Source organism: Rhineura floridana, chromosome 9, assembly GCF_030035675.1.
Source record: "Rhineura floridana isolate rRhiFlo1 chromosome 9, rRhiFlo1.hap2, whole genome shotgun sequence".
NCBI classification, from domain to species: Eukaryota; Metazoa; Chordata; class Lepidosauria; order Squamata; family Rhineuridae; genus Rhineura; species Rhineura floridana.
The window spans coordinates 106,989,564-107,015,531 of NC_084488.1; the positions used below are offsets into that span (position 1 = coordinate 106,989,564).

A 25,968-nucleotide genomic window follows, 5' to 3' on the forward strand; every position below is an offset into this window, starting at 1 on the left:
CCCCAAAGAATCCCAGGAACCAGGCCTGTTTCCAGCACTGGACTGTCGGCCCTAGCTCAACCTTGCTGGCCAATCCAGTTTATGGATGTTGCTCTAATATCAAATATTATTTATTTACATACTGTGCCTGTACAAAAATGTTACATTTTTATCTTAAAAATAGAAGTGTGAAATGAGATTTATGGCAAAGAGACCTAAGGGTTAATTTTAGGTGTGTGGGAGTGGTGAATCCATTCAGTGATGAAGAAATGGCACTCGTCAAAAGTTAAAAATGTTGTATTGTTTTGCTTTAATGATAGAGGGTTGCCATATCGGTCAAGAGGTAGAAGAAATGTGGTTTGAGGGAACAAGGGGCCCAGAAAACTGCCGGGAACTGGGAATGGTAGCTATGTGAGAGGGAAAGTACAGTTCCCAGGATTGTTTGGTGGAACCATATACTGAAATTTATGTTGTGTGACCACAGTTCAATGATCCACTCCAGCCAGGCAAAAGCACTCAAGGAGGGTGGAGGAGGGTGGGCAAGGGGTGCCTGGGGAGGAGGCATGGCCTGAGGAGAGTCCCCTGAGACCAGATAGAGAGGCCTGGAGGACTGCATTTGGTCCCTGGGCCTGAGGTTCACCATCCTTGCACTAAAGAGCCTGCATCCACATGCCCCTTCTTTTGAACCAGGTCAAAATGTTTTGACAGGATGATGAAACACAGCAAGGATGATTAAAACTACCATTGAAAAGCATTGTTTGCCTAGAGAGCATGAGTTAGTCTACAATTATATAAGTACCATAGTGTGTGTCTGCAGTCTGTGTCTTATATAGAACATATGAGGACACTCCTTCATCCCACTCAGAGTTGATTATATGAAAGAAGTCAACCGTATAGATGAGGTGTGTAAGTGAGTCATTAGCGTGCATGGTTCAGGTAAAACACCTTCCTGCAAAAAATCACAGTAAGTTCTTAGCAATTTTTTCCATAGAAAATTACACAACAGACATTTATCATACTGTTGTCATGGAGGATGACTCTAATCTGAAGCATTAACAAGTCATGACAGTATTTCACTTATTTCCAAAACATGTACTTGTATGGAATTTATTTCCATTGCTTGAGTATGAGTGGAAGAAATATTTAATAATGCCTTTTACATAGGTTCTGAACTGTCTGCGACTTCTTGGCAAAGTGCTCTTAAGGTCATCATAGCAAGCTGTTTGAAAGCATCAACCCTGAAGGCTGAAGCAGTGAAAAAGGCCTGTTAGTCCCTTAAGAAAGGGACTGAGAATGAAACTACAAATAACATAACACTATTATTAATTCATGACGACGATGACGATTCAAAGCATTTATATTTTGCTTTTCAACTAGAAAGTCTCCCAGAGTGCCTTGCAGATCAATTAAAGCAATACAATCCTTGCCCTTAGGCTTACACTCTAAAAATACAAGGCACAAAAGGGAAAAAAACCCAATGGGGAGGGAAGAGGAAAACAAGCTAATTCACATACCATGTTCTTATTTATTTATTTATTTATTATTTCAATTTATATACCGCCCTTAGCAGAATAGCTCTCAGGGCGGTGAACAAACAAGATAAAATACAATATATCATAGTAAAAAATCACAAAAACATGTACAAACAAACAACAGAAAGCACAACAAAAACGAAATACAACACAAATTAAGAAGGATACATGTTAAAAGTAGAAAGATTAAGAAAATTAAAAGATTAAAATGCCTGGGAGCATAAAAAGGTCTTTACCTGGCGCCGGAAAGATAGAAGTGTAGGCGCCAGGCGTACCTCTTCGGGGAGGCTGTTCCACAACTCAGGGGCCACCACAGAAAAGGCCCTAGATCTAGTAACCACCCTCCGGGCTTCCCGATGAGCTGGTATCCGGAGGAGGGCCTTAGATTCTGAACGAAGTGAACGGGTAGGTTCATAGCAAGAGAGGTGTTCCACAAGGTATTGAGGTCCCACGCCGTGTAAGGCTTTATAGGTCAAAACCAGCACCTTGAATCTCGCCTGAAAGCAAATAGGGAGCCAGTGCAGACGCGCCAGAATAGGTGTTATATGCGAAGACCGACTTCTTGGTATTACCTAGTTCATATAATGCCAAGTGTAAATGGCAAAGCGCTTCTCATGGTTCAAAATACAGGACAGCATCTGAGAAATAACTGGCAACAGGATCTCGCTGAAAGTGGTTGTAATGTAGCTGGAAGGTGTTGACTTACAGGATGGTGCCTCAGCCTTCTTGGGTCTAGCTAGAACTGGACAGCCTCTTGTCACTTTCCCCATGGTTCACAGGGCAGGTTCACAGGGCAGGTGGAACTGATGGCTTCCATGAGGGGGGAAGAGGGACTCAGATTCCCAGAGGGGGCTCACCAGATGCCTGCCTAATTGTTCTTTGGATACCAGGGAGAGATGTCCTCATTTTCCCAAGCCATCGTTATCCTGCTGACTAATTTTATTTTTTTGCTTTTATGATCTTGTGTATATCTGTATGTATTATTTACATTTTACTTCTTGTATTCTTTTTCGTAAACCACCCAGGAGATATATACTGAAGGACAGTATAAAAATACTTAAAATGAATCAAATAGTTTCATGTGTCTTCTAGGAAACAATCTGTAATCTCACCACATCATCAGTGATGTATCAGAGTCTTCAAATGATTGGGCACCATCCTCCCCTCTCCCCCCCCACCCAGTTTGGCTTCACCCCATAAGCTATTTATTTAACTCTACCATGAGAAAAAGAGAGAGATGGGCATGTTTATGTGCCCCACGACATCAGGGGTTATTTTGCTTCAGTCTCCTTTCCTCTCTTAAGAAAGAGGTCTGTTCTTCTATTGTGAGAGTGGGAAAATGTATCTTCAGAAAGTGAGCTGCCATGCTTTAGCACAGGTGTAAGGAACCTTTGGCCCTCCAGATGTTGCTGAACAACAGCTCCCATCATCCCTAGCTATTGCCCACGCTTACTCAGGCTGATGGGAGTTGTCATTCAGAAACATCTGGAGGGCCAAAGGTTCCCCACACCTGCCTTCACGCACATATCTTAATCACAGATCTAACGACAGAATAAAACTATTGGGAGTGATAATTGTTTTTCCAAGGCTCCTTAAAAGAAAATTGGAAAGTGAAGATGTTGTGTGATTGATTGCTAGTCTAGTTCGATCATCTGGGCATTCAAAAGGGTCATTTTTAATTAAGGATTTATTTATCCTGAGCATATTTGGGACCGAACTTATAACTGACATCACCAACCTGGAGCAAAAGAAGAAAGGGAGAGAGAGGATTCTTCACGCCAAAATTAATTTCCTCCACAAACCTTTACAAGAAAGAATAGCATATCTAATACATCTTACATTAACACCTCCATAAAACTAATCAAGATGTCAGAATTATTTACTGGAAAACTGAAGCAAGTATTAAGATGAACCTCGGTCAAACTCTCCTTATTTGGCTTATAGCTGCCTTCCCCAGCCTGATGCACTTCAGTTGTTTTGTACTTACAATTCCCTTCAGCCCAGCCAGCATACCCAGTGGTCAGGGATGGTCAAGTTGTAGTCCAAAACATCTGGAAGGCACCAGGCTAGAGATTATTGAGTTAGATGAACCACTGGCTGGGCTCTTCAGAAGGCACCTTCCTATGTTCCAAAATCAGAGCTTGGCAAAGTTACTTTTTTGAACTACAACTCCCATCAGCCCCAGCCAGCATGGCTACTGGATTGGGCTGGTGGGAGTTGTAGTTCAAAAAAGTAACTTTGCCGAGCTCTGTCCCAAATACATTGATTTCATATAAGAGACAACTTTGTCTACCACCAGGTGACGGCAGCATTCTGGAGTGTTGCAACAACCTTATTCTGTGTTGTTTCTGGCTAATTCTGTCTTGCCAAGACTGAAAATCCTCCACATGTATTGGAATACTTAAAAAAAAAGGCTACTTCCTGTTCAGTTTCTCCCAATCAGTAATATACTGTATTCTCAAGGTTCCTGTGTGAAATCAATTGCATCTATTATTGCATAAGTGAAAATATTAATGTTTATAAGTATCCCCCACCCCGCAGATTTTAAGCTATTTTTATTTGCCCATAATACAATTTATATCATGACTTTCTTTCCATAGGAGTCATCCAACGTGGCTAACAGCATAACATCTTTCCCTCTGTTTCTAATGTTCAGAGTCTGAGTGCCATTGTTAATGTAGCCAAAATGGCGTCACCCACATCTCTCAGGGAACCAGGCAGTGGAGGCTAGTCTGTTAGGGCAAATGAGGTGCTGCTCCACCAACCTCAGTCTGCCCTTAGCCAGGCCTCTACCTGCCTGTCTTCTTACTTAGAGCTAATCCAGGGGGTGGCACTAGATTTCAGCTTCTTCCTCCTTAGCCTCAGTGGTGTCTTTGCAGAACCCAACAGAGAGGAGGATGAGGCCAAAACCACAATTAGTTGGCTCTGCCTGTCATTGACTCAGGCTGTGGGCACACTAGTCACTTTAAAAGCAGCAAGAATGTTTTTTTCTGGCTGTGTTTTGAAGCGACTCTCCCCTCAGCTGGCCACATCTCTCTTCCCCACTGCTGACTTCAAACCTTTCAGGACCGCCCACAGCAAAGCATGGGTCAATCACTGTCTCTGCCTGAACCTACAACAAAGTGTTTCCATTAGCCACACTTGGAGTGGCAACAGGTTGATCTACCAATCAGCTGCAAAATCTGTCTGAAGCTGAATTTAAAAAGAAGAAGTGCTCGAGCTGATCAGACCATGTTTTAAAGTAAAAAGGGGTGGAGTTTGACTAGTGTTGTGTGCCCCCGTTTTCAGAAAAGAGAGGTGGAGACACAATGGAACTGGCACAGCAGTATGTCTGTCTGCGCCTCCACCTACATTTGCCCTTTCTGCTTTTCACCATATCGGTTTCACAGGGCTTCAGCTGCCACAGGAATTAGAATCTATGATTCTATGAGAGTGTGGAACATTATGATCCCAGTCCTCAAGCATTCTGCTGATGCAAATCCCATGATTCAGCGGGGAGACAAAGCACTCCCCAGTGGATGGGAGACAAAATTGAGAGACAAAGCACTTTGATGCTGTCTGGTGGCGAGTCCCTACAGTAAATGATTGAGGGTGGAGTATTGGTGACAGATGTCATCTTACTTATTTCAGCGTTACAGTGAAGCATGGGGGGGGGAAGAGAATGTTTAAAAACTCAGTGCCTGAAAAATAAAAAACAAAAGAGCAAATTCCACAAGTGGAATATGTGGAAAGGGGGGAAATCAATTAACTAAGAGTGTAATGGGAAAAGTCCAAATAAACAATAAGAACAAAACATGGGAGCAATTGAAGAAGAATCTATAGTTTGGTCCCATCCTTTCTTAATGAATCTCTTCTATCAATTGCTTCCTTGTTCTAATTGGATCAGGCATTTTAATTATAATGCAGTCTGTGTCGGGAGCCAATGTGACGGAGGTAGGCAGTAGATGTACACAACATAACTTTTACCTCCTCCCCTGCAGCCCCCTATGCACCCTCAAAATCTTCTCCAGAAGGTTGGGGGACTTCCGGAGCAGATTTTGGGAGTACGCCGGGAGAACAGAAGAAAGGGAAGTCCCACTACATAGGAGGCAATTGGGTACAACTCTAGGTACTGTGAGCTCTAGGTTCAGTTTAGCCGTGAAGGCCATTGGATGATGGTGGGACAATCACTATCTTAGTCTAGCCTACCAGAGGAAACAAGCTGCCCTGAGCTCAACAACAACAACAACAACAACAACAACAAGAGACATTTATTTTATGTAAGGTGGCTGAAGTCTTCGGGACATAATATCAACATAAATCCATACCACTGCACACCTGGCTCTTGGTACAATACATACCTTGGCAATTATTTGTTTTGGAGATTCTGGGTATATACCTTGGCAATTATTTGCACATCCTAACATGTTTTATTTAATTTATTTCCTGATTTAGATTAATAGTTGGCTGAGGAGGGGAAGCTACCACCCTGAATCTGCCTACCTGCCAAGGGGCCTTAATCACTCCCTCAGCTCTGCTCAGTTTCTCAGCCGACTAGTGGGAAGAGAGAGAGAGAACAGACAGAGATGTCTCCTGACTCCTCGGACAGTCGAAGAAGAAGATGAAGGAAGGAGGGGCAGATAAGTTTTCCCGAGCATATCAGTTTACAACAGAAGGAAGTAGGTAGAGAAGAGCACAGGTAAAGGTAGGCAAGCGTAGCTAGCTGGAGGATCCCAACTCTACCTTCTGGAATATATACAAAATAATCCAAACAGGAGTCGCTCTTGCCCCACTTCCAACAACAAGGACCTGGCAGGCACCAATGCAGAGTCTGTAGGAGTCCTAAATTCAACTTTGTGGGCTGCACGTTGTGCAGGCCCTCAGTAATCTGACATTTGTTTTCTGGCAGGGATCGTGACATTCTAAGGCCCCCATCTGCACTATGCATTTAAAGCAGTATCATACCACTTTAAACAGTCATGGCTTCCCCCCAAAAATCCTGGGAACTGCAGTTTGTGAAGGGTGCTGAGAGTTGTTAAGAGATCCCTGTTCCCCTCACAGACCTACAGTTCCCTGAGTGGTTTAACAATCAAACCCTGTTCCCAGAGAATTCTGAGAATTGTTGGTCTGGGAGGGGAATAGGTGTCCCCTAACAACTCTCAGCACCCATAACAAACTACAGTTCCCAGGATTCTTTTGGGAAAGCCATGATTGTTTATAGTGGTATGGTACTGCTTTAAATGCTTAGCGCAGATGGGGCCATAAATCCTATAGGACTTTTCTTTGGGAGATTAAAAAGGTGCCTCTTTCTGCTCTCGCCTGGAACCATGTTGTCTTCTGTTCTGTCCATTAAGCTAAGCTGTCTGCCTCACAGGAAATTAAAGAGAGTTCTCAATTTCCTCCCACCATGTTTAAAACATGAAATTGAGAAGGCAAGGACACCTAGGATTTCAGCAGGGCTAAATCAGACAGCAACATTTCCTGGCTCTTGACAATGCTAAATTCTCTGAGAGGAAAGCAACATTCAGAGGGATGCTAGAGTGTAGAAAATACATTCCAGCTTTCAGTGGTGTTCTGAAAATGTGTCCAGTCTATTGTTGTTTTAAAAAATATCACTGTTTACTGAGCTCATATATGTACATCTTGGAGGAAATGAATTCTCAGGCAGTGGATTCCATATGAATTGTTGCTGTTATGTGCCTTCAAGTAGATTACAACTTATGGCGACCCTATGAATCAACGACCTCCAAAAGCATCTGTTGCAAACTACCCTGTTCAGATCTTGTAAGTTCAGGTCTGTGGCTTCCTTTATAGAATCAATCCATCTCTTGTTTGGCCTTCCTCTTTTTCTACTCCGTTCTATTTTCCCCCAGCATGATTGTCTTTTCTAAAGAAGGTTTAATATTCTAGATTCCTCTATGGGTTCCTCATCTCCATCATATAAATGTGAATCCATTCTGTTTACTACTAGCTTATAAGGTCACTACACATAGCCTTGCAGTGAATCAGATGTACACTTACATACACACAAATATGATCCTGCAACATATGCTTTTCTACTAGAAAGATTTCCCAGCTCAAACCATGTAGAAATTAAGACATGCCTGAGGGTTGTCAAAAATCTCCCAAGACGTCTTAAAATAGAGCATGACTTTATTACAAATATTTTCAGGTGCAGATGCTGAGAGTCTATATACCAGGATAGAGAACCTGTGGCCTTCCATTTGTTGTTGGACTGCAACTCCTATCAGCCTCAGCCAGCATGGATAATGGTCAGAAATAATGGGAGTTGTAGTCCAGCAACATCTGGAGGGACACAGGTTCCTCATGCCTGCTGCATAAACACACACACACATGCACACACATCTCGAACACCTCTGTCCAACTGTGTATGGGGGGACAGAATGTAGCTGAACAGAGGTCATGGAAGTCTTGTTCAATTTCCTACTCAGCCACAGTTCTCACTGCGTGACTTTGGATTAGTCACCACTGTTCAGCCTAATCTTACAGGATTGAAGCAAGAAAGGGTATTAGAATGCTCAGGGGAACACCCAAGATTTGTAGAAGTACAAACAATATTTTGGGGCGGGAGGGGGAACTAAGGGGACACCAAGACAAAAAAACAAAAACAAACCAGTCCTGTGAGGACTGATTATGTTTAGTGACTACGGAATTTCTGGTGAATTTTTGGTGAAAAAAAAATGCAAAACTGGGGGGCGGGGATGGAATGGAGTATTCCAGAAGAGGGCATGGCTGGCTGGTTGGAACACTGAAAAGCAGCATTTAAACCTTGCAACATTTTGTGGCAGGTCCCCTTTGCATTCTTTTACAATTTTTGTGTATACACAGAAAATGTTAAGTAGTGGTGATTGCTGTGGTCATATTTAGACTTTACAATTGTAAAACCTTGACTATTTAGGACATTTTCCCCACAACATTTTTTATACTGCTCTCTTGCCTGAGTCGAAAGTCCTACTTCAACTGCTGCTGGCGTTCCGCTGTTCTCTTTTGAAAAGGACAAGTTTCCCACACACTGCTAGTTTTAAAAACAAGTAACTTCCTTTCACTTCCCTTGCCTCTTAACCACGGGTGCCTGGTGTTTTGCCTGCAGTAAAAGATATTTTCCTGAGGAACAGTCTGCTGTCAGTGCTGTTTAGCAGTAGCCTGCGGACTTGTGAATGCTTCTGATACCCTACAAAGTCATCTCTTCACCGACCAACATCTCTGCCCCAGAGATTCCAGGGAACTGACGGTGGCAAATTGGAATGACTGGAGTGAAATGTGAGGTATGGACAGCCTGACAGCTCATTTCTGTCACCTTGCCAATGCTCTTCATTTCAAGTTTAAAGAGAGGCCCCTGAAACCATTAACCAACTGCTCTTTCTTTCAGCCCTGGTGATTCCAGAGCTGTATGTCCTTTCTAATTGGTGGATATGCTGGCTTCAGTAAAATGGAAGCTCAAGGAACAAAATAAAAAGGAATCACTGTTCAGGAACGGTCTCTCTTTTTCTGACTTTCTTTTCAGAAGCTGAATTCCTTATGGATGTTTTTATCTGTCCAGAGCTGTGGGGGGTGGGGGAACTAGGTTGCCTGTCTGTCTATCCATCCACCCAACTCTTCCTTTTCAAGTTCCCTTTAATGTTGACATTGACTTTATCCTCTAAATGGTTTTATCCACAGGATGTGCAGAAGTTAAATAGTAATTAATTTCGTAACTCAGACTGTTAAAATAGAAACCCAAGATAACCAAGTTCTATTTTATCAGTTCTGTATTCTCTACTTTAATGTCTTTTTTTGCATATAAATAAAGACCTAAAAAAGGAAAAGTTCAGAATGACATACATTGGTCTCTCCCCATATCATCCTCACACCAACCCTGCCAGGTAGTTTAGGCTGGGAGCAAAGGAGAAATTTGCATGACTCCCCAAACCCATGCATTGAAAGCACAGATGAGGGGCTGTGGGATCATAGAATCATAGAATAGTAGAGTCGGAAGGGGCCTATAAGGCCATCAAGTCCAAACCCCTGCTCAATGCAGGAATCCAAATCAAAGCATTCCCGACAGATGGCTGTCCAGCTGCCTCTTGAATGCCTCCATTGTCGGAGAGCCCACTACTTCTCTAGGTAATTGGTTCCATTGTCATATGGCTCACACTAGCTAGCTTCTGTGCAAGCCAGCCACACTCCCACTGACCATTTGGAAGCTCTGTGTGTGGGTGGCTGTGGCTTTATGTGCAGCTCTCAGGGGGCATGCCCAGTTCGTGCACTATTAGTCGGTGGTGGGCCTGGCCCCAACAATCTCCTAAAATGTTTTCAGTGTGTGAGGGAGATTATGTGAATCTCAAAGAAAGAAAGAAAGAAAGAAAGAAAGAAAGAAAGAAAGAAAGAAAGAAATTAACAATAAACACCCAGCCATGAATAATCTGACAGCTCCACCACATATGGTAGAAATCTGCCTCGTAGGAATAATAAATAAATAAATAATGTTAGGTATATGAGACAGAATTCTGAATTCCACTTTGTTTTTGCATGCAGCTGACTTGGACTTCAGAGAAGGGGCCTATCTCCCTAATTAGAGAATTAGCCATCTCCCTAATGTGCTAGCTTGCTCCATCTCTGCCGTGGAGGCCCCTGCTGTGGCCATGGAAAGCATGGTGGAATTAATGCTACCGCTGCTGTCAGCAGCCGGTGTAAGGTCTATAATGGGGCATCATTGGGAAGGGAAAGGGACAACCCCTGGATCCTATGTTGGTCCATTCCCCTCAGCTGAACCTACCTGGAGATGGCACAACAACAACAAAACCACAGAAAAACTGTCCTCACATTTTGCTCTGGATGGTGCAGGTTTTGGGTAGGATTCAATCACATATCAGCAAGTTCAGGTTGTGCAATTACAGATGATTTGTTGCTCTTGAACAACAAAGCTATCCCTCGTCCCACATAGGCCTTTTTGCAGTGAGGAAAGTGATGTGAAAATGTACCGGAATGGGTGGGATAACAACTGCTTGAGGCAACATTAGAAAACTTCCCCGCAAATAAAACTGAATGCTAAACAAATAGCCGATACTGTCTAATGTCTCTGCAAACTTTGTGCAAACAAAACAGGATGAATGCTCAATAAACAGGTTGTGTGGAAGCAACTTTAGCCTGGCACTTTTTAGTGGTTCAGACTGATAGCTTGGCTTTCCTATTTTTAATTGCTGGAAATGCAGGCTAGATTCCTGTATGCAAAGAGAATCAGGAGATGCTGTTTGCCAGAGTCCTGTGCGTGTATCACATCTTTCAAATGGATGGCATGTTTAAGGCACAAGCATTTGAAAAAAGGCATTAGCAATGGTGGGACTGGCCATACCCCATATAAAATAGTTCTATTATAAGTACACACTCAAAATAAAATACTTTGCCCTGATTTCACTTATCATTCAGTACCAGCTGGCTTGGTGTAATCCACAGGTGAGGTTTTATAAATTATCCATTCTGCACTGTTTTTAAATTGACATGCCTGCTAACATGCTGTATTGAAGGAGTCAGCAAACAATTCTAGCTAGAATAATCATATTCACGTCATTTTCCTCCCCAAGCAAACCAGTTTCATTTTGGGCATAGGGGTGGAAGAAAGACATAGCAAATGACATGACTTTGTACCTTCTTCCAGGAAGACCTTGTTGCTAATTTAGATGTGGGATGAAAATGTCTTTATTTGTGTAGCCATTTTTAAACTGTCCTGCCGAAACAGACAGTTGCTTTGCCATTTGCTTGTTGTAATGTTTAACTGCGGTGCTTTTCAAATGGTTTGAAGAGGCCTCCACCTGGAAACTGACTCCACCTTTTGAACTCCACTTTCCCTCTCTGCAACGCAACATGCACATGTTTTGATATCAGTACTTAACAGTGTTGCATTTTATTTTTCATTTTGTAAATATAGGGTGATAACCAACATTAGTCATACTCAGAGTAGACCCCTTGAAATCAATGCACTTAAGTAACCAATTTGTTTTACATGAACCTTGGCTTTTAGAGTAGTGGCACCAGTGCTTTGGAACACTGTTCCTATCTAAATCAGATGGGCACGTATAATTTGGATATTTTGTCGCTTGCTAAAAACATTTACGTTTCACCAAGCATTAATTTTAGAGAATTAATTTGATTCAGTGTTGCTCATTTGTTCTATATTTTATGATTTTGTAATTTTGTGAACTTTTATAAATAAATTGATTTCCCTTCAGACTCTATGGTTCAGCTGCTGTTCATGCTTAAGCCTCTATATGTATTTGGTTTTCTGTTGTTTTCTGTGTTTTTGAAAGTTTATTTGTATGTGTTGAAAATTAATTTATAGATACAGGTTTCAATTGGTCTAGTGTCTGATACTCTGAGCACAACGTAGTTGAAAACAGACAGACAGATATATAGACAGTACGTGTAAACACCATGTATTTAAAGCACATTTCCCCCTGCAGAATGCTGGGAACTGTAGTTTGTTAAAGGTGCTAGAAATTGTGGCTCTGTGAAAATAAACTACAGTTCCCAGCATTCTTTGGGAGGAGGAAATGTGCTTTAAATTTCCTTTAAAAATATGGTGTGCACACACAGCCAAAGACAGATATGTGTACACACACACACTCACATGCATACGCATGCACACACAGTGTATGTATTTGAACAGAATTTAAGCATATCATATTGCAGAGTGGGGAGCTTTTTCTGTCAAGGGCAGAAAACACATTTCCTCAGATGCACTTTGCTGGGACCACATGGCAGTGGTGGGTAGGACCACTTTTTCCCCTCTCTCCTCCTCTTCCTCCCTGCCCAACAGACTGCTGGGGGAGGATAGATCACTATTGTCAGAAGTCTGAATGGATTGCTTGCCGGGGGCTTCTCTCCCCCTCGTCCATCATTGCATCCAATTTCCCCCCTTCTGTCCTCTATTTTTCCCTCTGGGCTACCCCCACTCACATGAAATTAGGCCAGGAGTCACCCAGTGAGAGAAATTTTCATTTAAGTCAGCTCTTGGAAATGAAAAACAAAAACAAAACCATCATTGCATGATTCATCCAGGAAGTCATTGAGACCCCTAGTTTGAGAAGCATTGTTTTGGTAGTATATTCTTTTTGGGCTTTATATCTTTTGTATCTATGGGTACTACTTAGGTGAAAAGGTAATTTTATAATACTTTAAAAGATGGATCAGGATAAAATAAATAATTGTTTTTGGGGGAGTCTGCAAAGTACACAGCTGTCAACATATGCAGGCTCCAAAAGTAAAATCTCTGAGCCAGATAAAAAAGTCTGCTGTTTATTTATTATTTTGATTTGTATCCCACCCTTCCTCCCAGCAGGAGGCTTGGATATATGGCTTGGATCCTGTGAATCACCTCTGGAAGGGGATTGGCAGAAAGTGAGTCTTTTGCCCCATCCTCCCCCTCAGTGGCGGCTGATAGCTCCATGTCAGTGGGGCAATGGTATCCACTCTGGCTTTTAGTTAGAACTTGGAAAGAGCTGTCCAAGGTGCTTCACACTAAACTAAAACGTGGAGTGGATAACACTGCCCCATTGACATGGAGCCACCAGCTGCAACTGCTCCCCCTGCAGCCTGCAAGCTTTGTGAAAAGTGCTGGGGACTCTTCTTAGTGGGGTTAGCTGTGGTGCAGGGGGAGGGGGGTTGCTGAAAATCAGGCGGAGGCATCTTCCATGGGCATCAGGAAGGTGACCCCACATGATTTTCAGTGATCCCCTTCCCTGTTAGGCTGCCCATGTGGCCTGCTTTGCATAGGACCAGTTAAAAGACAAGAAGAACCATAAAACAGCGTGGGTGGCATGGTGGAGTGTGTGCACTCACCTGACCTCTACTCAGTTGCATTGTTGCTGCTTATCAAGAGGTACAGGAGGAAGGGCAAGACAGCAGCAAGATTTGTGCAATACAAACACATCAGCAGGACCACCAGATTGGCTCTGCCTGTGTGTTTGCACTGTATGACCTCACCGCTGCCTTGACCCACCTCTCTACCTCCTGGTGAACAGTAGTGAGGTGACCGACCAGAGGTCAGGTGAGTGCCACTGCTCCGCCATGCCTTCCACTACTGTATAAGAAGCAGTAGTGGCTGGCGGCTCCATGTCAGTAGGGCAGTGGAACCCACCCTGGGTTTTAGGCCAAACTTTCAAGGAGGTGTCCAAGATGCTGAAACACATTACATCCCTCCCCCCACACACATATAATCATACTGAAAAGTCAGCACTTTTATGCCTTGCAAACAGATGTCTGAACCATTTTCATTGATGGCAATGGGAACAAAAGTAAATTGTATCCCTTATGTCATTATGCAAATATTAAAGAAAGAAGTGCTAATTTATGATCAAATAAAACTGGGATTTTATTGCATACTTTTCCAGCTCATTACCTTTGGTTATGCAAAATTACGTCTATGTTTTATAATAATATGGAAACCCCAAATAAATTATTGTCCAACATACATGTATTATGTGCCCAGGAAGCAGAGAGAATCATGCTGCAGTCATTATTGAGTAACATTAAGGGAGGAGTGCTTCCAGCTACCCCACCCTGCCTTACAGGAAGCTGCTGCCTGAAACAGTGATGCCAAAGAGGCAGCAATCTGTTAGAGAAGCCAACGCTCAGGCGTTTATTTCATTTGACTGACTTGATTTTTGGCTAATTTGTAGAGGGTATAGCAGTAGTGGCTAGAACATCAGGAACCAAGGTGAAAGAGTTCAAACTCCTTTGTTATTTTTGCTGTTGCCAGGAGGTATAATGTTTACACTGACAGTACGGAAATGTGTTTTGTTTGCTGCTGCGTTGTTGCTCTTTTATTGTTGCAGTTATTATGAAATTGTTCTTACAGCGGTTGATTTTGTGAAGCATTGCTCTTCTCATTGCTGTGAGCTGCTTTGAGCATATTCTTTTGTGGAAAGGTGGCATGCAAATAAGATGATGATGATGATGATTTACCTGGAAGTAAGCGTCATTGAACGCAGTGGGAATTCAGCCTGAGTACATTGGATTGTGCTGCGCTTCTCAAAAGTATTGTCAGGTCTGGCTAACACAGAATGTAGCTCTGCATGTCCACACCCAGGAGTAGATTTTTAAATACAGTACAGCACAAAAGCTAGAGAGCCAGTGTGGCGTAGTGGTTAGAGTGTTGGACTATGACCTGGGAGACCAGGGTTCGAATCCCCTCATAGCCATGAAGCTCACTCGGTGACCTTGGGCCAGTCACTGCCTCTCAGCCTCAGAGGGAGGCAATGGTAAACCCCCTCTGCATACTGCTTACCATGAAAACCCTATTCATAGGGTAGCCAATAAGTCGGAATCGACTTGAAGGCAGTACACACACAGCACAAAAAGGTTTATCTTTGCAAAATGCCTGCCTGGTTAGAGCTTGGAAAAGTTACTTTTTTGAACTACAACTCCCATCAGCCCCAGCCAGCATGGCCACTGGCTGGGGCTGATGGGAGTTGTAGTTCAAAAAAGTAACTTTTCCAAGCTCTGCAAGTGGTTACATGACTGTAAAACAGAGGCCATGACCCAGTTGCCTTTCACATCCTCCCCACTCTCACTATATGCCCCACTCTGTGGTGTGTGAGTGGTTTGAGCTGCTGATCCTCTTTCACTCTGTGTCAGAAGCCCTCCTATGAGCTGAAAGCTGTGATTGCGCTATAGCTGTGCCCTCTAGGTCTTGTTTCCTGTGCCTGCCACCCCAGTTATCCCTGACGAGCAGGATCAATGAGCAGGGCCTTTGTACCTGATTGGGAAGTGCTTATAAAGGTTCATATGGGTGCAGATCAAGGGTGGGGAACCTTTTTCAGCCCAAGAGCTGCATGCCTTTGTGCAGGGCTGGCCCTAGGATAAATAGTGCCCTAGATGAGGAATGCCTTCAGTGCCTCACCCACTCCCATGGTCAACTTTGCAGGGCTGCCCAAAGGGTTTATGGGGCCTTGTGCAAGGATTTATGCACAAAGCTGGGGACCACATGCTAGAATTATTGCATGCATATTGCATGCATTATTGCATATAGGTGAGAATTCTCACCTGCAGTGCCTCCTTGCCCTGGGATTAAGTAGAATAGATGTGCTTCATTTTTTCTTTCTACCAAGTAAATATATTAGATATTTTCTCCTCACTAGCCCTTACTGCCTCTGTCAATACATTGTTGTTGGCCTCTAAGTAAAATCCAGCAGGCTTTCCTTCCCCATCCACACTATCTCTCTCCCTTCATCACTTTTCTTGTTATCCTCATTTATGGCACCAGGCCTTCCCCCCCTTCCATTACCCCCTATTGTTTCAGAAAGGAAGAAATACTTTTATTTAGGGCTGTATTAGAAAATCAAAGTGTCTTGTGTTTGCTATAAGATTAGCAAATGTGCTGCTGGCCCCTTCAATATTAAAAGCTAGACAACCACCTAGGGTCACCTATAATTCTAGCGGGTGCTACACCCAACTCAGTCATACTCCTCCTTTGGCTAGCATGGGGGTGGGTGCTTAACCTTCTTTTCTGTGTCATTTTTGGATCTCATAAGTTGTGTCAGTCTCTGCCAGCTGCACCAAGGTGATATATGGTGCCGTAAAACAATTAGCTGGCAGCTACCCAAGCAGGGGCTTGGTTGTAAACAGATGAGCAAGGAAGGGTCAAGGGGTCTCAGTGCAAGCACCAGGTCATCTTCCAAAAGGCAAAGTTAGTTAACAAAGCAAGGTTTGATATTCTAACAAGGTAATCCAGGTTTCAAGGCACAGCTGGCAAGGATCTGATGCTGGCATCTTGACATTGCTTCTAGCAAAGGCCCAATGGCATCTCACTGCCTTTTAAGTTCTCCTCCATGGTTCAGGTGCTAGCAGTTAGTCCTCCGACTCCCGGGAGCTTGTAGCCTTAAATGGCCAGAATGCCTGCATTGTTCTGGTACTTGCAGATGTCTTTGTTCTGCAGGGAGTGGAGTCCCCCCCTCACCTTCTGAGTCTGGCTGAGGGGCTCCAGCTGTATTCTGAACACCTACCAGTAGTGGGAGGTCTGGAGCTGCTTCTTGGGCAAGTCCGCTTGTTCCCTTTCCTGGGTCTGCTGTGCCAGTCCGCTGCTCCTTTGAGGACTCATCTGATAGAGGTGTGACTTGTTGTACACCACTTAGAGCAGTGATTCCCAACCTGGGGGCTGTGAGCCCCAAGGGGGGCATGAAGTAATCAAGGAGGCTGCAAACAGTAAAGAAATGAATTATTTATTAATTTTTTAAATGACATCTTCACACTCTGTCTACTCCCCACTGCTGCTGCAGACAACACCTCCCCCTTGCTCCAAACGAGAGGGAGGACTTTTGCTGAAGCGGCAGAGCGTCTTTCAGGCATGCCGAGGGCAGGCGTTTACCTATAAAACACATGGCAGATGCCAAAGTAGGATGGAGCTAACAGGAAGACAAGAGGATTACTATAGCCAACTCCCATCTCCTCGCACTGTTGCTGCTGACGCTGCTGACGAAGCCCTTGCTCAGAATGAGAGGAGAGGCTTTTCATGAAGCAAAAAGAAGCAAGGCTACAAGGACAGGCTGTTCTTCCCCTTCCTGCCTGGCAGCCAGCATGCCTGCCTTTCTTGGTTCCTGCTTTGCTGCCACCTCCTTTTAAAAGTTATTCTTATTTGCAAGGCCGCCCAGATCTCACCTTCGGCCCCGACGGAGCCAAGGAGCAGTGAGAAAGCCCAGGACTTGCTCATCCCACCCCATCTCTGAGGCTAAGTGTGTGTGCGCCAGCATCCCCCCTTGCTTCCACTGACACTCTACCCCCCCAATCTCTCTTTCCAAGATGCTGTGGCAGTTGAGGGCTTCCCCCCTCCCACATGCCTGCATGCCTGCAGATGCTTGTAGAAAGGGCAGGTGTGTTTGTGTGTGTGTGTGCACTGATCTGTCTTCTGTTCTGCTCTCATTTCCCAAATGCATGCTAACCAAGTCATCAGTTCTGATGATCATTCCAAGGCCTAAAATCACTAACCATCCAACTTAATCTATCCACCCTGTTGTCTGCAGTGCACAATCTAGCATCCTCACCACCACCACATTGCTGCTTCTTGTTTTTGTTTTTAAAAAAGCTCACCAGCTCAACACTGTCACACACTGGTGCTGGAAGACAGGACTGTACATCTTCAAACTGCATGGGTTGGTGGGTGGGGAGGGGGATATCAATTTGTTTGGACCCTTGCATTAAAAAAAAAAAGCAACACCTCCCTGTAGATAGAAGATTAGCACATCGGGGAGTTTCTAATGCAATTCATGATTCTGGGTTTCTGTCTGCGCGGAGCTTTTAATGGAAAGGGACATTTGGAGATATGATTTTGCCACACACCTTCTGAAAGAGTACACTCCATTTCTACCACGTCAGAACTGAAGGTAAGAACAAAATCACAGTAGAAAACATAAGAAAGAGTAAAGAAGAAGGCTCAGCGAATGGATGAATCAGGAAAAGGCCAAACTGAAAATCAAAAGTGCTAGGAAGCCATAAAGAGGCAAGATAGTCAGGTACAGAAATGAGCCCACTGTCCATCCTCCTCAATCTATCCACCCTTTTGTCTTCACAATCTAGCATCCCCGCCCCTATCACGTTGCTGCTTCTTGATGATGATCAAAAAGCTCAGCAGGTTGGCTGAGGCTGGGATCCACATACTGCAGCTGAAATGTATTTATTTGTTTATTTGATTAATTATTATTGCATTTATATCCCACCTTTCCTCCAGGTTGCTCAAGGTGGTACCCATGGTTCTCTCCCCCCCTTTCCATTTTATCCTTACATCAACCCTGTGAGACAGCAGGTCAGGCTGACAGACTGTTTTTGGTACAAGGTCATCCAGTGGGCTTCATAGCTGGGTGGGGATTTAAATCTGAGTCTTAGTCCAACACTGTAACCCACTGGTGTTGGGAGACAGGACTGTATATCTTCAGACTGTGAGTGGGGGGGGGAAATCCCAATTTGATTAGACCTTTGCATTAAGAAAAGAAAGCAACACCTCCCTGTCTTCGGGGAGCTTTTAATGGAAAGCGATATTTGGAGATCAGTTAACAGAGACTAAAATTACAATTAGCATGGTGGGTCACAAATTTTTTGAGCTTACAAAGGGGGTCCTGTAATTATAAAGGTTGGGAACTACTGACTTAGAGTTTTATTTAAATATAAAAGGTATATAAATGGTCTAAACAACAACAATAATAACGACAACTTGGTGCATATGGTAGATTTTCTGTGGTACTGGTTACTCCAACATGATGTATCAAGTGTCGGACAGAACAGTCATTGATGCTTTTAGATTAGGTCTGCAAACTTTAATTCATAGTTTCACCAACTGAAGCTTTGCAAACCAACCATCAGAGTGTTTACTCTTAAGTAAGCCTGAACTGAACTTGAACTGACCATAGATAAGTCCCATTGATTCAATACAAGTTACTTCTCAGCTGAGAGGTTGGGGTGCATTGGCTTTGTTTTTGATATGATTTTGGTTCTCTGTATTACTACAACAGGAAAGGGAGGATGGAGAAAATATGGTTTTTCCTTTAAAAAATATGGCGGCTTTTGTGTATTAAATTAAGATATAATTCACACTTCTTTCAGTGACGCAAAAATACATCTATATAAGTTCTTTGGCAATATGCAGTTTTGCATTCAAAGAATGGATTTGTTGATTAAAAGCAGGTGCTTAATCAACTAAGGGCGGTATTCCATGCTGTTCTTACTCAGATGGTCTACTTTGAGTAGGACTTAGTTGAATACAACCCTAAATTAGATTGACATCTCTAATTTACAGTGCAGTCCTATATATATCTACTCAGAATTAAGTCCCACTTTGTTCAGTGGAACTTATGTCCAGGTCAGGTAAGTGTGCCTAGGATTACAGTTTTAGATATGTACTAACAAATTCATTGCTGCCTAATGCAGCTGTTCCTGCTTGCTGAAATGCTCTTAAATAAGAGGGATCCCCTCAAATGTTCCTTGTACACAACAAATCATGCTAGCTCCAAAGGCCTGCAAAACTCTAGGCAAACCATTGTCTTCCTGGGTGTTTTTGAGCTTGAACTATAATTTAACAGAAAAGCTAGAACCAGACTCCAGTGGAATAGAGTGTGAATCATTGGGGGCTGCTACAACTGAGCCATAATTTTCTGTTTTAGAGAACTCATTTAATTCAAGTCTCCATGCTGTACTGTTAAGGGAATTTATGCTTTTTTCTGGCTAAGGTAATTTTTGCAGAGAGACATCACCTGGTCATTGGTTCATGCCAGAATCAATATAAACATATGGTTCTGTGCTAATCTGACATGGAACTGAGGAAAAAGAGTCACTGTTTCTAAAGTGCCTGTTATTCCTGCTGTCACAAGTAAACAGGTGTGATGCAGAACAAATAGGTTTGAGAGTTTCCTTCTGAACATCTGCTGAGACCAACCGTTGTCTGTTGCAAGAAATCCAGTTCCAGGCAGAATACTAAGATAACAATGTGATTAAAATATTTATCTCAATCTGTGCACTTAAAATCCACAAGAAGGAAAGGTTGGGAAGAAAGTCAAGAGGCAGCTGTGGCTGTGAATTAACCAGGTGCTGGACCAAAACTTTATTTTACATCAGCTGAATGATCTGGGTCTCAGCTGAAATCATTTCTGTTTGCTGAGGTCTGAGAAGACTGGGATTGAAATCACCACTCGGCTGTGAACCTCACTGGATGCCCATGGGATAGTTGCTATCTCTCAACCTAACCTATCTCACAGCAGTGGAGGCTAGTCTCTCAGCCTAACCTATCTTGCAGCAGTGGAGGGCAAATGGGGCACTGCCTTACCGACTGCAGCCAGCCCCCACCTGCCTGTCTTCTTACAACCAGTCCAGGAGACGGCACTACTTGTCAGCTTTATCCTCTTCAGTCTCAGTGTTGTGCTTCTAGAACTCAGCAGGGAGGAGGATGGGGGGAAAACTAGAATTGTTTGGCTCTGCCTGTCATTGGACAGATCCACACCCACATTTAAAGCACACAACTCCCCCCAAAGAATCATGGGAACTGTATTTTGTTAAAGTTGCTGAGAATTTATAGCTCTGTGAGGGGGAAAACGCAATTCCCAGGATTCCTTGGGTGGGGGAAGTCATGTGATTTCCCACTTAACCGTGAAGCTCACTGCGTGATTTTGGGCCAGTTACTGTCTCTCAGTCTAACCTACCCCATAGAGTTATTGTGACCATGAAATGGAGAGGGGGAGAGCCATGTATTCCACTTGGAGCTGCTTGGAGGAAAGATGGCATACAAATGTATTAAATAAATAAATAAAATGTATGTTGGATGTGTTTAAATATATGGTGTGGATCTGCAGCTCTAGCTCCACCTACTGGTGGTCTCTCTGTGTTCTGCCCTATCAGTCCCAACAAACATCAACCATCACTGCTTGCTTGTATCTTGTCTGTCTAATCAAATTTAAACTGTCTCTGGCCTTATTTCTGGAAGAACACATGTGAAACCCAAGGAAGGTATCAAGGGAAAGTAGGTCAGCCATAGTAAAGCCAATGGTCATTTGGGAACTTAGGCACAGGTGGGAAAATTCTGCTGTCAATCAGACATGGTTCTGATCATATTCCCCAAAGTTAGTAGGACTATGGAAGTACCCAGATAAGTTGATGTGCAGCTGAGCCTATGCATATATATTCAACATAAAATTTTCAATTGAGCTTGCATAGGATTGGAGCCTGTTGGTGGATTATGTGAGGGTAAACCTAGTTTCTGATTTCTTCTATTTTTTATTTTATGTGTTTATCTGACTAGATACATTTTCTATCTACTCCATTACACTTTAATTACATGTACGAACAAACTTTGAATTGAAATTGGAAATGAATGAATACTTCAATGCCAGACCTCCCAGCCTTCTGTCTTCATGTCTTTACTTTGCTTACTTTGCATGAGATCAACTCCTGAGCTTCTGTTAAGAAGTTTGTAAGAGTTATCAGCTGTGACTAAGGATGGAGGGATCTGTCAGTTTCGGTTCTCTCAGTTTCTCATTTGTCTAATCTTAAATTCAGTTCTTATTTCTGCAGCAATCTGCATTTTAAAAACAAAAATCCTCATGAAAATTCTTCAGCATTTTAGTGCAAATTTCTCTTAACACACACATTTAGAACTGTCACTAGAAGCTAAAATGATGGAACTGAGGTTATCATACTTTGGACACATAATGAGAAGACAGAATTCACTAGAAAAGAAAATCATGCTGGCAAAAGGGTGAAGGGAGTAGAAAAAGAGGAACGCCAAACAAGAGATGGATTGATTCCATAAAGGAAGCCACAGACCTGAACTTACAAGATCTGAACAGGGTGGTTCATGCCAGATGCTATTGGAGGTTGCAGATTCATAGGGTCGCCATAAGTCGTAATCAACTTGAAGGCACATAATGCCAAACATAATTTTGCAAGCAATTTCTCCCAAATATAATATATTTTTGTATGTTATTTTCACTTATATATTCATTTTTATGCACACTTTCACTTAATATATGTATTTTTGTAAACACTGGTTGGTTGGAGAACTGCATTGCAAAATTTGGACAGATGTGAACTTCAAAGGATGGCTGTTTCAGAAAGTGTGAATATGAAAATTACAGCTTTAAATGTGAACTAAATCCAATTTCTCCCCTATCCTCAGCTGTGACCATCAGTGCTGTCCCCCACCTCAAGGTATGGCTGTTTATTAGCCATCCTGCCAATCTTAAGGCATGCAGTTTTATGAGATAAAGAAAACGTGGTGTCATACAGCCATCTGTATTATGAGGTTTTGCCTTTTGTTTAACCGCTAGGCTAGATGTAATGAGGCAACCATGTTTATATATACACACAGTAAATAAGACAGCCTTTAAAGCTTCTTTCTGCCCACTGGTTCATCTTAGTATGGCACTTCAAGAAACAAAGTGTAACCAACTGTTGGATGTGCACGTATTGCAAGGTTGATAAGGCTGCGCAGGTCGGTGGGAAGCACAATTCCTTTATCGCAAAAGACAGCAACTGGGACGATGCAATTTTCTATTAGCTTGGTTGTTCAGAAGACAAATGCTGTAATTACTTTTGGGATCCTTTCCTACCTCTGAAAGAATTTAGGTTCTGTTGTCTCCCAACTATTTTTGTTGGATTATAAGTGGGCTAGTGAATACAATCCATTCTGCTGTATAATTGTGAATATTGTTATTGTGTAAATTTGTATATTTGTTAAGCAGAGAATGTCAGCGGTCTGAAATGCGTGTGTGCCAGTGTGTGCGTTTACTTAAGTAGCAGGTGTTTACCCTGCATTGAGATTACTAAGAAAAGCTACTTTATTTATAGAAATACATAATAGATAGGAAATGCATACCTAGTTCTAACTAACTAAGTTGGAGGCGCAACGCCCAGGCTTGGGAGTTACCCTCATGGCTCAGGAGAGACAGAGCAGAGACAAAGGTGTCTCCTCTCTCTTGGACAGTCGAAGAAGAGAAGAGAGGAACAGGTGGAAGGAGGAGGGGCAGATAAGCTCCCTAAGACCTATCAGTCTAATGATGGAAGTCAGTCAGAGCATCACAGGTAAAGGTAATCAAGCCCCTATCCATCTGGAGGACCCTAACTCTATCTCCCTTCTGGAACATAAACAAAAGAACAAAACAGGAGTTGCTCTTGCCCCACTTCCAACATATATATAGGCAGTTAACCCCCTTAGTCAACAGTAGGGCAACTACTTTCCCCTGTTCATTCATGAGTTTTCAGCATAAGAATCTTCATGCAATAAGAAAGAGAAGCTGTGGTGAGATGCTTATTTTGTAAACGGAACCTATGTTATCTATGTAAGTATTTAGGCACAAGAGGAGAATATGGTACTCATCATTTGTATTACATAGTTGAAGTTTTCATGTCATCTTCAAGGGCAGTCCCATGTAGAGTGCGTCACAATAATCTGTAAGTTACAGGGCATGGAGTACAGGTGCCAAGTCATCTCTGTCCAAGGCATTGTACCTGGTGAATCGGCTGTGGCCACCTGACCCTCCAGTGACAATGTTGGATCCAGGAGTACCTCCATGCTATGGACCTGCTCCTTCCAGGAGAGTGCAGCCTCATCCAGAACAAGCCATCTTACCACTTCCTGGACTTGAGAACTCAGATCACATAACACTTCTGTCTTTTCAGAATTCAGCTTCAATGTCGCCATCCTCTGCCAACTCTGACTTCCAAACCTCCATTCATTTGGTGAAGATCTGAAGGGAGAGCCTGTTTGATTGAACGTGCACTAGGGTGAAAATATACTAGGCTCCCCCTTCCAACTTTTGTTGAATGTGTGAAGGTCAGGTAGGGTGGAGCTGGTGGAAATGGTGCCAGTGGGGCAGTGGAATCCACTCTGGGATTTAGTGTGAACTTTCAAGGAACTGTCCAAGGTGCTTCAACTGAATGAAGAATGTGGTAATATAAAAAGAGACTCCTAACGGAGAGGATTATAGATCAGAACCCAAAGTAAACAAAATGATTTGAGGCCCATATATCAGTATAATGTAAAGTGGATTGAGTACCATCCTGAGACTTTTTATCCGCGTTTTTGACCTCAGCCCTGTTCTGTCATTCATTTTGTGTGGGAGTGGCAGCACAGAAGTGACAGGTATTGAATATGCACATGGATTAAGACAATTGTAGAGAGGCCCTGCATGTACGGCTGTATGCCTGCGTGTTCCCTACTGGTATTGTAATGAACAGTCATGGGCTGCAAGCTGGCTTTATACTGTCATTCTCTGAAGCAGAATGAACAACTAACAAGACTAGCCAGAGTGGTACAACTGTAGTAAAGAGTGTACTTTCCCCTGCCCTGTCAGAGCATTTTTATGGGTCAGCTGGAGATCATAGTTGGTGTCAGAGCCAGAGCTTGGAAAAGTTACTTTTTTGAACTATAACTCCCATCAACCCAATCCAGTGGATATGGTGGCTGGGGCTGATGGGAGTTGTAGTTTAAAAAAGTAACTTTTGCAGGCTCTGGTCAGAGCAACTGTGCTAACAAACGCAATAAGCTGGTCTTGCAATCACTTCCATAGTAAGTTTGATTGTTGGTAATGTGCAGAAGGAATCCAATCAAGTATCCATATCTACCTACAGCTTGTGCTTTTCCTTCCATGTGTATCCATTGCATTTGGACATTGCATCAGCTGACACATTCATGGAGAGTAAGGCTATTGCTGGCTACTAGCCATTATGTTCTGCTTCTATTGTCAGAGGCAGTATGCCTCTGAATACCAATTCCTGGGAATCACAAGTGTGGAGAGTGCTGTTGCACTAATGCCATGCACATATCTACTATGTATAATATACTAGGGACTCCGCTCCTGCTTGCTTTGCTTGCCAGTCCCACCTGCTGTTACCAGCACTCCCCCACATGGTTTGCCAGTGCTCCTCCTCCCTCCCCCACATGGTTTGCCAGCGCCACCCTCCCTCTCCCACCCCATGGGTCACCAGCACTTCCCTCCCTCCACCCCCACAAGTCACAAGTGTTTTATCCCTCCCCCCACTGGTCACCAGCACTCTCTCCCTCCTCCCCATGAGTCAGCCTCCTCCCTTCCCTCCCTATCTCCTTCCTACTCACCCACCAAAAGCCAGACCCAGCCAGCACATCGGCCTCCACCCCTCTCACTTGTTTGCTTGCTTGCTGTCCCACACCCCACTGTTGCCACCACTGGGCGCTTCACGCGTCACTGCCACCGGGTGCCTTACTTTCCCGTGTCATCACTGGGCACTACATGCCCCGTCACCAGGTGCCTCGCATGCTGCCATCGCTGGGCACCTTGTGCTGCTGCCACCATCACCATCACCGCCCCGCCTCATCTTGCAGTGTCACACAGGTTGCATGATGCTTAGAAAAATATAATACAGTAGGATAGGTATAAGAGAAATATTTTATAATAGCTGTCATCTTAGAAAATCACATGGTATAGTGGTTAGAGCAGGAATGGGGAACCTGTAGGCCTTCATTGGACTGTAGCTCTCATCAGCCACAGCCAGCATGGCCAGTAGTCAGGAATGAAGGAAACTGTAGTCTAACAACATCTGGAGAGAGACAGGTTCCCATTCTCTGCATGGTATAGACAGAGAGAGATTTCTCTTCTCTCCCATAATACTAGAGCCTGGGGTAATCCAAGGAAGCAAAATGGTGAGAGATTCTGGAGAGACAAAAGGAAGTGCTCTTTCACACAGCACATGGTAAAAGTATGGAATTTGCTTCCATTTATATAAAATAGCAAGGGGGATTACAGGAGGAAATCAATAGAATAAAACAGTAAACTGCTAAAAACACAAATAGACAGATATGGTGCTGTTTATGAGAGCTGGTGCTATTGATTATTGTTATTCTAATTGTTATTGCTATATTTGTAGTCCACCTTTCCTCGAAAGAGTTCAAGGTGGTGTGCATGGTTCATCCTCTCCCTATTTAATTCTCACAACAAAGGTAGGTTAGGCTGAGAGATGGTGACTGATCTGA

At 43.3% G+C, this 25,968-nt stretch overlaps 1 protein-coding gene across 1 annotated transcript in view; it reads left to right on the forward strand.

Annotated features, from left to right (window-relative positions):
* The first annotated feature begins 8,707 nt into the window (after window positions 1–8,707).
* MAPK10 (mitogen-activated protein kinase 10) overlaps window positions 8,708–25,968 on the forward strand; it is a 323,601-nt gene continuing 306,340 nt past the window's right edge. Inside the window, exon 1 of the mRNA XM_061583112.1 lies at window positions 8,708–8,776. The gene's annotated coding sequence lies outside the window, so the exon portion shown is untranslated. The remainder of the gene's footprint in view (window positions 8,777–25,968) is intronic.